The following is a 13,275-nucleotide window of genomic DNA, read 5'->3' as shown; positions in this document are numbered from 1 at the left end:
GTTCTCTTTTATAGTTTCAAATTTTGTTGAACTTTTCTTTTTGTTCCAGTATTGATTTTCTGATTCTGTATAGTTGTCTGCGTTCTCTGTTATCTCACTAAGCTTTTTTAAGACAAATATTGTGAATTAGTAACCAAGCATTTTTCAAATGGAACTTGTGAACTCTTTTCAGGTTTTGGAAGTTTCTAGGAGAGGGCCAAGTGACAGATACAGTAGTGCTAGCTTGTAACTTTATATAATTTTAATTTTTTCCCCAAATTCCTCCTCATTAGAGCTCAGGAGAGAGTAGGAACAGAAATCACTTGTGTCTACTAGACTATTGCTTCACTGCATGTTCTCTACATCATTTCATCCATGCAGTGGTACATTCCTCTGTACCACAATGAAGACAGATCTGGCTGTGAGAAAGATGGGCTCAATATGTATGCATTATTACTTGCAGTATTGCTTATTTCACTGTGTAAAAAAAATGAGTTGTGCATTTCAAAATTAAGCAGTTTCTATATTTAGAACCCATGTTAATGGAAATTTCATATTATTTATTAAATAACTTTTAATACATGTTATTCTTATAACAATATTAACTAAATGATAGCAAATAAATTGGTTGTTGTTGTTGCTTAGTCACTAAGTCTTGTCCAGTTCTCTTTGGTTCCATAGCCTATACATGCCAGGCTTCTATATCCATGGAATTTCCCAGGCAAGAACACTGGGATGGGTTTCCATTTCTTCTCCAGGGGATCTTCCCAACAAATAGATTGAACCTGCCTTTCTTGCATTGGCAGGCAGATTCTTAACTGCTGAGCTGCCAGGAAGCCCACTAAAGTAATGTCATGTATTAATATTATTTTAATAATATAACACAAGCAATATATACCAAATAAAATGTATTTTGATGATAATATATTTTATTATCTTTATGTTACAATGAGATATAATTGACAAACAATATTGTATTACATTTAAGCATAGAATATGATGCTTTGATATATATATATGCATACATACATATATTGTAAAACTTAGCATGTGTGTATGTATGCATGCATATATTGGAAAAAGATTACCACAATAAGTTAAGTTAAAATCCATCATCAACAATTAACAGTTGTGTCCTTGTGATGAGTTTTTTAAATCTATTCTTTTAGCAACTTTCAAATATACAATATATCATTTTTTATTATAATTACCATGCTGTTTGTTACATCCCTAGTACTTATCTCAAAACTGGTAATCTGCACCTTTGATCAATGTTACCTTAAATTTTTAATAACATTGTAGTGTTTGAAATATAATTAAAAATTTATGTCTCTTTCCCCCTATTTATATAGATATGTATACATATTCCATATCTATTGGAAAACGGGTATCTTCTCTATATGGAATATATAAGTATATTCTATACTTGTATGGAATATACATATATGTCTATATAAATAAAGAGAGAAAGAGACACAGTTATTTATAAAATTGTATACCCTGATAGCTCAGACAGTAAAGAATCTGCCTGCAATGCAGGAGACCTGAGTTTGATTCCTGGGTTAGGAAGATCCCCTGGAGACAGGAATGGCAACCTACTCCAATATTCTTGCCTGGAGAATTCCATGGACAGATGAGCTTGGTGGGCTGAAGTCTATGGGGTCACAAAGAGAGGGACACAAATGTTATGTGACTGAGTGACTAACACATATGTGACTATTTATACAATGTGATTTTATTATAAAAGATGATTTTTGCACATTCTTAAAATTTTAGTGGGAGAAAATTAGAAGCATTGGGTCATATTTGACTTTCTATTAGAGACTTTGGCAATTATAATTGTTACCATAGAAGGGGAGGTATATTTTTTAGATATATATATATTCACAAAACAAATACCTGTGATAAACTTTGTTATTATAAGGATTTTGGAAATATTTGCTTCTTTCTACACTTGAAGAGGTAATAATTCTTCATTATCTTTTCAGAGATATGAATAACAGACATCCTGTAAATATGACTGTGGAAATAGAGAACATGTATTTCAAGGTTTTTTCTACTGTTTTTTTCTGAACAAAGTTATTTCTGAGCATATTTTTCAGTGCTTCCAGAACATATTTATTCCTAAAGCTGTAGATAATTGGGTTGAAAGACAGAGTGAGGATGGTATAGAATATTGCCAGGAACTTATCCTGGCCTGGAGTGGGGTACGTTTTAGGTTTCGTGTATGTGAAAACAAATGGCCCATAGTACATTATGACTACAATCATGTGGAAGAAACAGCTCCAGGCTGGAAATAGCCCAGATCTTTATCAACAAAATAATACATAAATAAATGGTGATTCATGCCATAACAAAATATTACTTAGCTATAAAAGAAACAAACTACTGATAGTGTAAATTTGTGTAGGAATCTTTAAACAACTTTTAAATTGAAATAAAGATATAAAAGGCAAGAAAATACATACTTTAGAGCTTCATTGATAGAAAATTCAAGTACATGTTAAAATAACAGACAGAGATACAAATCTGAGTGGTATTTGTCTCTGGGCAGAGTGATTTCACTGAAAAAGGACATGAGAGACATTTTGGTTTGGTCTTGGTACTGTATGTACAAACCCAGATATCCTGCATTGCAAGTGGATTCTTTACCATCTGAGCCACCGAGGAAGCCCAAAAGTTTTGTCTCTTGATACTGGATGTATGTTAAAAGTGCATGTACTACGGAAACTGGTTGAAGGGAAGCCTGTGTCTGTGAATATTCTAGTGTTTATGTTATACATCAATTTTTTAAAAAGTAACAAAGTTCAACTTTGTTGACTACTTTGTTCATTCTTTGAACAAATATTTATTGTTAGGTGGAGTGTTGAAACATTTTAACAAGGATGTGTGATTAACAGATTTTTAATAACAAATAGTCTGATTTATTGATGATAGCTTAGCAAATGATCCCAAAGTACAGAGGTCCATATGCATTCTAAAGTAAAACAGAAATAACACATAGAGATATAGTGAGTATGCAGTCCATGGAATTTTCCAGGTCAGAATACTGGAGTGGGTAGGCTTTCCCTTCTCCAGGGGATCTTCCCAGCCCAGGTATCAAACCCAGGTCTCCCTCATTGCAGGCAGATTCTTTACCAGCTGAGTCACAAGCAAAGCCCAATGAGTATATACTCTCTCTCAAGTAAATTTTACAAACACACTCTGTACAATCTTGAACTTTAGGGCAAATAAATCTAATGTTACTCATGACTTAAGGGAGTCCACTGATTCATACCCTTGCTCAGATCTCCCTTGACCTCACTGTTCCTCAGAATATAGATAGGGGGGTTTAACACAGGGGTGAAGATGGTATAAAACGCTGACACAAACTTATCATGGTTAGCTGACCTGTAAGATTTAGGTCTCATGTAGGTAAAAATGGCAGCTCCAAAAAAGAGTCCTACCATGGAGACATGTGAGGAACAAGTGTCAAAAGCCTTCCTGTGGGCTTCATTAGAACATATCTGGAGAACAGCAGCAAGGGTAAGACTATAGGAAATCAAGATGAGAGAAATGGGGATCAGGAACATTAACACACAGTACATGTACATGACATACTCAAAGACAGAAGTCACAGACAAGCCAAATGCACAAGGGGGGGAGCCTCACAAAAGAAATGATCAATCTCTCGGGCACTGCAAAATGAGAAATTCAGGGTAGCAGCAGCCTGCACAAGCCCATCAGCTGCACCGAGGAACAAAGACCCCAAAATCATACTGAGGCATAATTTCGAACTCAGGAGGACTGGGTATCTCAGTGAATGACAGACAGCAACACTGCGATCATAGGACATAGCTGTCAAGAGTAGCACTCACCCCCTCCAAGAGTGAGGAAGAAGAAGATCTGGAACCCACAGCCAGTGGGGGAGATAAACTTCCTGCTGGTCAAATAGTCAACAGCCGTTTTGGGCACAACAGTGAAAATCAACATCAGGTCCATGAGGGAGAGTTGGCTCAGTAGGAAGTACATGGGCCTGTGGAGTCGGGGGTCCAGGAGGTTCAGGAGAAGCATGAGGGCATTGTGCACTCGGAAGGTGAAAGCAACTATCAGAACCAACACAAAGAGAAACTGGTGGGCTCCAGTGTGGTTAAAGAGACCTAGGAGAATTAAATCTGCAGTGATATTCCAGTTTTCCGTGATTTCAAACAAGAGTGATACTGCAAATGGAGAAATACATGAGGATTACATATACATGACATGCCAAACTTTATCAAAACACACTAAAATCCAATAATTTTTCTTGACATCAATTAATCTTGGAAGTTAATTTTACTTTCAAAATAAGATGCCTTATACTCTTATACATAGCAAGTAGAAGAACTGAGTCTGTAGATGGAAACAACTTAATTTGGAATTGTTAGTACATTTACTTTAAATTTGCCAACTTATAAATTGAAAACAGCAATGGCCTTCTTAGTAGTATTTCCCTCCAGTGTAAGCCCATAATGCTAAGTGCAAATCTTCATAACCGCAAAGGGGATTTTGTGTAGGAAGTTTTCCCTAGAAATTCACAGAAACACTTTTATTGGATAAAGAAAAAAAAAATCTTACTTCTTAACTCAAACACAGAGATGAATTAATTTCTCCTTCAGTTTCATGAGGATCTAAGTCCTCAAAAGCATTTTCATCTCTGATATCCTGGAGCCAAAGCTACTCTAGCTAGTTAAATAAATACAACCATAACTGCAGAAGTAAGGAGGCTAATTCAGTTTCAATGATATGCTGTGATTTAATGAAGTGACCTGACAGAAGGAGTCCTCTTCTTCCATGGTCATTCCCTTTATCCACACTTTTTACATCCATCCCATACTAGTCTGTCAGTCAAGGAGAAAGGCATTGCAAAAGACTCAGTCAATTCTTAATTCCATTGCTTGACCATCATCATGGCACTACCAGCGTTCCACTGGATGGTTTTAGCTGGTTGTTTTAAAGTAAGATATCATGGAAATCCCCCTTGTCAAATGCATTGCATATTTTCCAAAACTTCATGATCCAAACACTATCAAATCTCTAATAATCAGTTTGAACCACTAATAACTACATGCATTTCCAATTATAACCCTCAGTCTCATTCTTCTGAAACACCTCAAACCCTCCTAACTTTTTTCTTTGACTTGAGTCTTTCTTGTTTGCCACTATTTTCATTACTTTTGTTGTTGAAGGTTGATAGAAGTTTAACTCTGTTTAAAAATCAATAGGTAATTCAGTAACTATAGGATGTTTTGGTAAGTTTCTTAAATTAAGTGTACTGTCAATACAGTGGAATTAAGTATTTTCATATTACTGTGACTGCATCGTGAATATTAATCTCCACACTCTTCTTTATCATCTCCAACTGAAACTATTACCAATTAATCAATAATACTACAATGCCGCTTCCCCTCAGCACTTGGAAATCACTGTTCTACTTTCTATGTCTATAAAAGTGACTACTCTAAAAACATTAGATAAAAGAAATCATACAGCATTTACTTTTATGCTGTTTTTGATTAGTTTATTTCACTTATTATAAAGCCCTCAAAGTTTATCCAAACTGTAACATGAGTCAGAATTTCCTTCCATTTTAATGATTGAGCCATATTTCTTTATATGGGCATACTACATTCTATTTATTAATACATTTCATTTATGAGCATTTGTGTTGCTCCCACTCCAGGTTTGCATTTAATTATCAATTTAATAGGACTTTTTGTTAATCCAGCAATACCCACTTCTGGTATGACCCAGCAATACCACTTCTGGGCATACACACTGAGGAATCCAGATCTGAAAGAGACATGTGCACCCCAATGTTCATCGCAGCACTGTTTATAATAGCCAGGACATGGAAGCAACCTAGGTGCCCGTCAGCAGACGAATGGATAAGGAAGCTGTGGTACATATACACCATGGAATATTACTCAGCCGTTAAAAAGAATTCATTTGAATCAGTTCTAATGAGATGGATGAAACTGGAGCCCATTATACAGAGTGAAGTAAGCCAGAAAGATAAAGAACATTACAGCATACTAACACATATATATGGAACTTAGAAAGATGGTAACGATAACCCTACATGCAAAACAGAAAAAGAGACAAAGAAGTACAGAACAGACTTTTGAACTCTGTGGGAGAAGGTGAGGGTGGGATGTTTCGAAAGAACAGCATGTATATTATCTATGGTGAAACAGATCACCAGCCCAAGTGGGATGCATGAGTCAAGTGCTCGGGCCTGGTGGGCTGGGAAGACCCAGAGGAATCGGGTGGAGAGGGAGGTGGGAGGGGGGATTGGGATGGGGAATACGTGTAATTAACGGCTGATTCATATCAATGTAGGACAAAACCCACTGAAAAATAAAAATAAAATAAAATAAAATAAAATAAAATTTAATGTCATGGAAAAAAAATTTAAAAATAGGACTTTTTGTTAATCCAGAGTAATTATTTTTATTTTTGTATAGATACATGTATAAGCATAAAATATTAATTTCTAACCAAAATTTTTGCTTATATCATACATTTTCTTATTATGATATTGCCACTTGTGTTAAGCATTTTATCTATTATGATATCACTAACTCTTAACTTTTCAATGGACATAAATGATATGACTATTCATTTTATTTTTGAGTGAGATAAGTATATACAAGCAAGCAGTCATCACAAATATAAATGATTAGTCAGCATGGAACTAAAGGTGCCAATTACATGAGTGGTAAGGAATTATATTTCCTAATATGTGATAGTGTTTTATTGTTTGTTATATTGAAATTTCTATCTTTTCATATTAGTTAAATGAATCTATTTGCCACTATTTAAAATGTGTGTAAACCTATGAAAATAGAATTTTGACTTAAACTGGCTATGGATACAAAGCGCAGTGAAATTTTTAAATGAGGAATAATTCATCTTGCAAATAAAATATTTACAATGAGATTATGTAGACAATAAAAGCTTACCTATAACTAGCATAGGAATAAGAATATGCGATACTGTAAAAATAAATATTTTTTTCTTTGGCACTATGGTTTCAGAATGCTAAAGATTTTCTGTATTTCATTCTGACTATATAGTCTTTCATTTATAGTGCAGTAAAATTGTGATATTTTTACTTTAAATCACAAACTAATCTCTTCACAATGCTACCAGAAGTCACAAATAGAGCCTCTCGTATTTTCTCAGAGAGCTATCATAGAATCTTTAAATCTGTCTATAATTTTTTTCTATATTTTCTAATCTTTGCTGTCTTCACTCAACATTGCAATTATAAATTCCTCCCCTCCAGAAAACTGAAAGAATTTATCAATCTATTCTATAAAAAATAAAATGATAACAGCAAAATCATTTATTTGATGAAGTTATTACAAGTGCTTTATTTAACCTAATGACTATACCAGCTAACATAAGTTTTAGTTCTTCAGATCGTAGGGTACATAATCAAATGGATTTTATTTTTAAAACTATATAAAGAATATAACTGTGGACTTTATTGAGTTCAAATTTAATAAGCAAAACTAAGAAATTTTTAAAAGTTAGTATCACTTACACAAGATAAAAATGACAAACTCCAATAGCCTGCACCTGTATCCCCTCTGAGTGGCATCCTCCTAATGTTCATCTTTGACTGGAGGAAAGTTTTTCTAGTCTTGCAACATCAAACGTGCTCATTACAGTGTCTGCAGTAACCTATTAATGAATGTGGAATTAATAGACCATTAAATTAATGGCCTATTGCCATCTTATATTTGTGTGCTAAGTCCCATCAGTCATGTTCAACTCTGTGACCCCATGGACTGTAGCCTGCCAGGTTCCTCTGTCCATGAGATTCTTCAGGCAAGAATACTGGAGTGGGACTCTTTGGATAACAAGATGCTTAATTTTCAAGGATTATAAAAGTTCCCAGTACTTCAATTTATTTTCTTACATGCTTTCATAATGTTATGATTCATTAAAATAAGAAAATTATTTACACACAGTAAGCTAAAATGCAAATAAACCTGGAAAGAGATGTCTATTTGAAAATACATTGAATAGACTAATCTGATTCTAGCATTACTTGTTAAGATTTAACAAGGAAAATTTGAAGACTGTTACTGAAAGACAAGATTTGGTCAAAATCAGTAATTAAATTGATAAAGTGTATGACATAGTTCAGCTACCTTTTATTTTTTTTCTTTTTGAACTTACTTTGATAAAGTAACTGTATATTATGTTTCATTTAGCTTGTATCCATATAACATAACTATACATAATTTTGTATCTGCATGCTTGTGTCTATGTAATAAAATGCATTACAATAGCAAGGATAGTTATAGAAGATTACATTTTTGTGTTAAGCAATATGCAATTTTATTCTATCTGGGATAATTTTTATAATTTTATTATTGATTTACTTTGCATTTTCAGAGTGCTGGATAATTATGTTTTGGCTTCATTTTTATTGTGTTATCTAAGAGTAAATACAAGGATCACCTTCCACAAATGAAAGTATATATATATTTCTCATGAAATAGTTAGTGGGAAAAGCTGCCTCTATTAAAAAAAAAGCATGAGATATTGTAAATTGTTTAATCCAGGTGAGCAGTAATAATTGTTATTTTGTTTGCTTTAAGAAGGGAGCACAACCTAGATTTTCATTATAATTCTACCTTTGAATGCTGAATCTTATCAAAGTGTTCAATCTTACTCTGATTTAGAACATAATTGACCTCCTGAATGAAACCTTGCCTTTAAAGTCAAGCCATATTATTTCCTTATGCTTCCCTGGTAGCTCAGCTGATAAAGAGTCCACCTGCAATGCAAGACATCATGGTTCGATTCCTGGGTTGGGAAGATCCCCTGCAGAAGGAATAGGCTATCCACTCCAGTATCCTTGGTCTTCCTTGGTGACTCAGACCTGGGTTCAATCCCTGGGTTGGGAAGAGCCTGGAAGAGGGCATGGCAACCCACTCCAGTATTCTTGCCTGGAGAATTCCATGAACAGAGAAACCTGGCAGGCTACAGTCCATAGGGTTGCGAAGAGTTGGACATGACTGAATGACTTTCACTTTCAGTTTCACATTATTTCCTTTGCAAAACCTCAGACTTCTAGCTAAGCAAAAGTAGTACAACCTATACAGGTAGTATATCAGGTTTCAAGTGAGACATTCGGCAAGAGAATAATAATCATTTTCAATAAAATGTATACTTTTTGTTTTGAATATTGTTTCATGTTGGTCACAGATTTGTCAAAGCATGACTACTGGAAAAACCATAACTTTGACTAGACAGGCCTTTGTGGGCAACATATAATTTTGTGATATGCAACATATAACTTTGTGATTGCAGCATATAATTTGAATTATGACTCATAACATTGTGCCAGAACATACCAGATGTCTAAAATATCATATAATTCTTGAATGTATATCATGTATATATGTATACAGAGTCAAGAACTTAAGCCTGAGTGAATAGGAAGTAAGGGAAATAAATTCTACTCTCCTGTTTCCCTCTTCTCTCCTAGGATTAAAGGGACACACTTGACAATTCACGGGACATAGACAAAGTGCAATATAACCTGTATCCCAGAAGTAGGAAATACAACTACTAAGAAACATCACTAACAAATCGTTTCTCTTTTCTTGTTAACATCTGTCTTGTTCCATTAACTTTCTTCACAAAACAAGTTCATTCACTTTCCAAAGGAGACAAGTAAAAATCTCATTCATTCAAGGGTGATGAGCAGTTACTCATAGATCCAGAAATGTTCTCATATCTGATGACCTGTGAAATATATATCATCTGAATATCCAACATATTTGGTGAATCAAAGTCCTGAATATAGCAATAAACACTCCAAAAAGGAGAAAGACAGTGAGAGAGACATAGCAATTTGTTCTCAGACATTCTCATTTTTACCGGGCAGCCATTTAATTTTTAACTCTAATATGGATGAAGAAAATTAACAATTTTTGTAGTTTTCTAATTTTTATTGACACTGGAACATTCCCCTGAAATATTCTTCATTTTTCAAAATCCATATTGCCTTCTCTGACTTGATATTTGTAGAAAAAAAATCTTATTTTGACAAATTGATTTTCTCAGCCAACAGTCTTTAGATATATATTTGAAGTCTGTGTGTGATTTATTATTGCTTTATAAATATTCTCTGCATTCTGCTAATTTCCACATGAAGAGTGAACTTCACTGTCATGTATGCATATGTATTAGTTATATGTATACACACACACGCACACACACATGTGTGTGTGTCTATATGTATACTGGCTTGACCAAGCTATATTTTGTTTTCCCTATACCATGTGTCTGAGCATCAATTCCACACCAAGATCTTTATAGATACCATGTGTTTTTTCCCATTTCTCTGTTACTTCCTTTAATACCATGAGAAGTAAACGTTTGAGCATATTGTCTATTTTAACACCTTAAGTTGTTTGTGCCTGATTTCCTAATTTATAAAGCCAGAGGTTCCTGGGACTCAGTTCAGTTCAATTCAGTTGCTCAGTCGTGTCTGACTCTGCATCCCCATAGATGCAGCACGCCAAGCTTCCCTGTCCATAATCAACTCCTGGAGATTACTCAAACTCATGTCCATCAAGTCAGTTATGCCATCTAACCACCTCATCCTCTGTCATCCCCTTTTCCTCCCTCCTTCAATATTTCCCAGCATCAGAGTCTTTTCCAATGAGTGGTTCTTCACATCAGGTGGCCAAAGTATTGGAGTTTCAGCTTCAGCATCAGTCCTTCTAATGAATATTCAGGACTGATTTCCTTTAGGATAGACTGGTTGGATCTCCTTGCAGTCCAAGGGACTCTCAAGAGTCTTCTCCAACATCACAGTTCAAAAGGATCAATTCTTCGGCACTCAATTTTCTTTATAGTCCAACTCTCACATCCATACACGAGTACTGGAAAAACCATAGCATTGACTAGACAGACCTTTGTTGGCAACATATAATTTTGTGATATGCAACATACAATTTTGTGATTGCAGCATAAACGTTTAATTATGACTGATAAAATTGTGCCAGAACATATCAGATGTCTAAAATATCATATCATATAACTTCTTGAATATGTCCATATATATGGTATACATTATATACTATTATATGAATATATATATATATAAGTTAAACATAAACAATGCAAACAAGTCTTAGTATTATTTCTTATTTGGCAATTCTTTCCATGCAATTTAACATATCAGCCTAATTAGTTTAACTTTTCTATTTTTATAAGGTGAGAGATTTTTTTTTCTTTCTTTTTTTTTTAATTTTACATGAGATTAGTGAAAAATACCAAAGTTAATTTGCATTCAACAGAACTTTGCTTGGTATTTGAGTTTGGAAAATTGGTCAAGAATTGTTAAAAGGTTTTAAAACACTTGGTCAAGTAGAATTATAGGTCACTGTGAAAAAATAACTTACCTCTCATTTTAACCATAGTGAAAATTAAAGAGCTTGTAGGCGAAGACACTGTTAAATATTTGTTTTTAAGAAAACATATCTCTTTCAATGAAGAAGACTGAGTTTTGTTTTTTCTTTTTTAATTACTCAAAGACCTACTAAGGACAACATAGGAAATTAATTTGATATAACGCTAAATCCTCATTTTCTAGGCAGTTACTTAAAAAGTAAATAAAATTCTTTCCATTTTATTTTAAGGGCAGAACAAAATATATTGTGTCAGGACAAAAAATAGATTGATGTCTCCTGATTACTATTACTCACTACCTGAAATGGTAAGGAGTATGGAATGCCCATGCTTGCTTGCTTCCACATTTCCTTAGGATATTTTCAATGATAAAAACTGACACTCCCATCATTTTGTTGCTTTTACATGATGCCATCCCCTTTGTACTTGTTCAATCTACATTTCTCAAAGCATAGAGCATGTGTGCTTACATAGGTTCTCATACTCAGATAGTAATCTTGCTTAATTCTTGCTCTGCTGCCATCTTGAAGTTCTTAATTTGATCACTGAGTACCCACGTGAGCAGAGGATCTATACTGAGTGGCGGCATTAATATGCAGTTTCAGTCCAGCAGCAGGACTTGTACACAGAAAGGCAAGCAACATGGACATGCAATATGCCTGGCCTCCCCGTGTCCACACACGCATTAGTGTTCAGGGCACTACAGGACCCCAGGGGAGTGGCTGGGTGGAGCTTGAACCCAGATTGGTGGTAGTGGTGACAGCAGCAAATACAGATACAACAACAACGGTGACTAGGCCACTGCCTAGGAGAGAGAAGGAGATTTGCTTGGTAAGATAAATGACTCTCATGGAGATGGGGGCTGACTTAGCTTTCCTTTCAGTGTTAATCCCTGCGTCATCTACTAAATTATTAACAATCTCACCCAAGTGTTCGAACAGGAAATAATAGGTTTAGGGAGTAAACTTTTCCAATAAATACTTACAAAAGTGTATAAGTAATCATTACAAAAGATCATATCATGGAACTATTATCAGAGTATAAAATATATGGTTTTAAAAACTGTTGAGATATTGTAACACAGATATCCACAGGCTTATAAGTAATATTTAAAGTTTATTTAAAGATTTTAAATTAATTTGAAAGATCAGGGATGGAAAAGAATACCAGTTTCATGTAAACTTCCAGAAAACAATTATTAAAACTTTTTTAAAATTAATTTTCTTGAATATGTAGTGATAAAATGAGTGAGCAGATAATTGAAACATCATCGTCATACAAAGTCAACTAATTATGTGAAGTTGAAGATGAATCATTAAAATGCCATTGACTAAATTTATATTTAAAGTTAAATTTACACTTGCATAAAATAGATTTGTATTAATTGATGGTTTGAAGCTGATTCATAAGATAAATACTTTTAGAAAACATTTCTTCTCCTTGTGAATCATCAGATATGTGCATACTAGAATTTGTAGTTAATATAATTTATCAAAAATTCAGCCCAATATTCTCCTAAACTATGAGGACTCCTAATAGCTCCAGTAATATAAGCAGAAAGAATCTTTTAAAATTTAAATATTAAAAACCATCAAAAATTCATTGAAAGCATTTATCACCAGATGCTGAAAACACTTTACAATTTCTAAAACTTTAAATTTGGTGAAAACAAAGTTGAAAGGATTGATGCTATATGTGTATAGTTTTGACACACAATATTTTTGGAAAGTGTAATTTCATTTCACACCTAATGAATTAATTTTGAAGAAAAAAATTATATTTGAGCAGCAATAATCAAACTTTTTTTTTTCTGATTTTTGAGCAAAAGTCCTCATA

The 13,275-nt window shown here is 33.9% G+C and overlaps 1 pseudogene; it reads right to left on the bottom strand.

Annotated features, from left to right (window-relative positions):
* Positions 1 to 3,221: 3,221 nt before the first annotated feature.
* On the bottom strand, positions 3,222 to 4,185 carry LOC136157801 (olfactory receptor 2T8-like; annotated as a pseudogene).
* Between the last annotated feature and the right edge of the window lie 9,090 nt (positions 4,186 to 13,275).

This window comes from Muntiacus reevesi, chromosome 1, assembly GCF_963930625.1.
Source record: "Muntiacus reevesi chromosome 1, mMunRee1.1, whole genome shotgun sequence".
NCBI classification, from domain to species: Eukaryota; Metazoa; Chordata; class Mammalia; order Artiodactyla; family Cervidae; genus Muntiacus; species Muntiacus reevesi.
The sequence above is the reverse complement of the archived record's forward strand: the minus strand, read 5'-3'. Positions and strand labels throughout refer to the sequence as shown.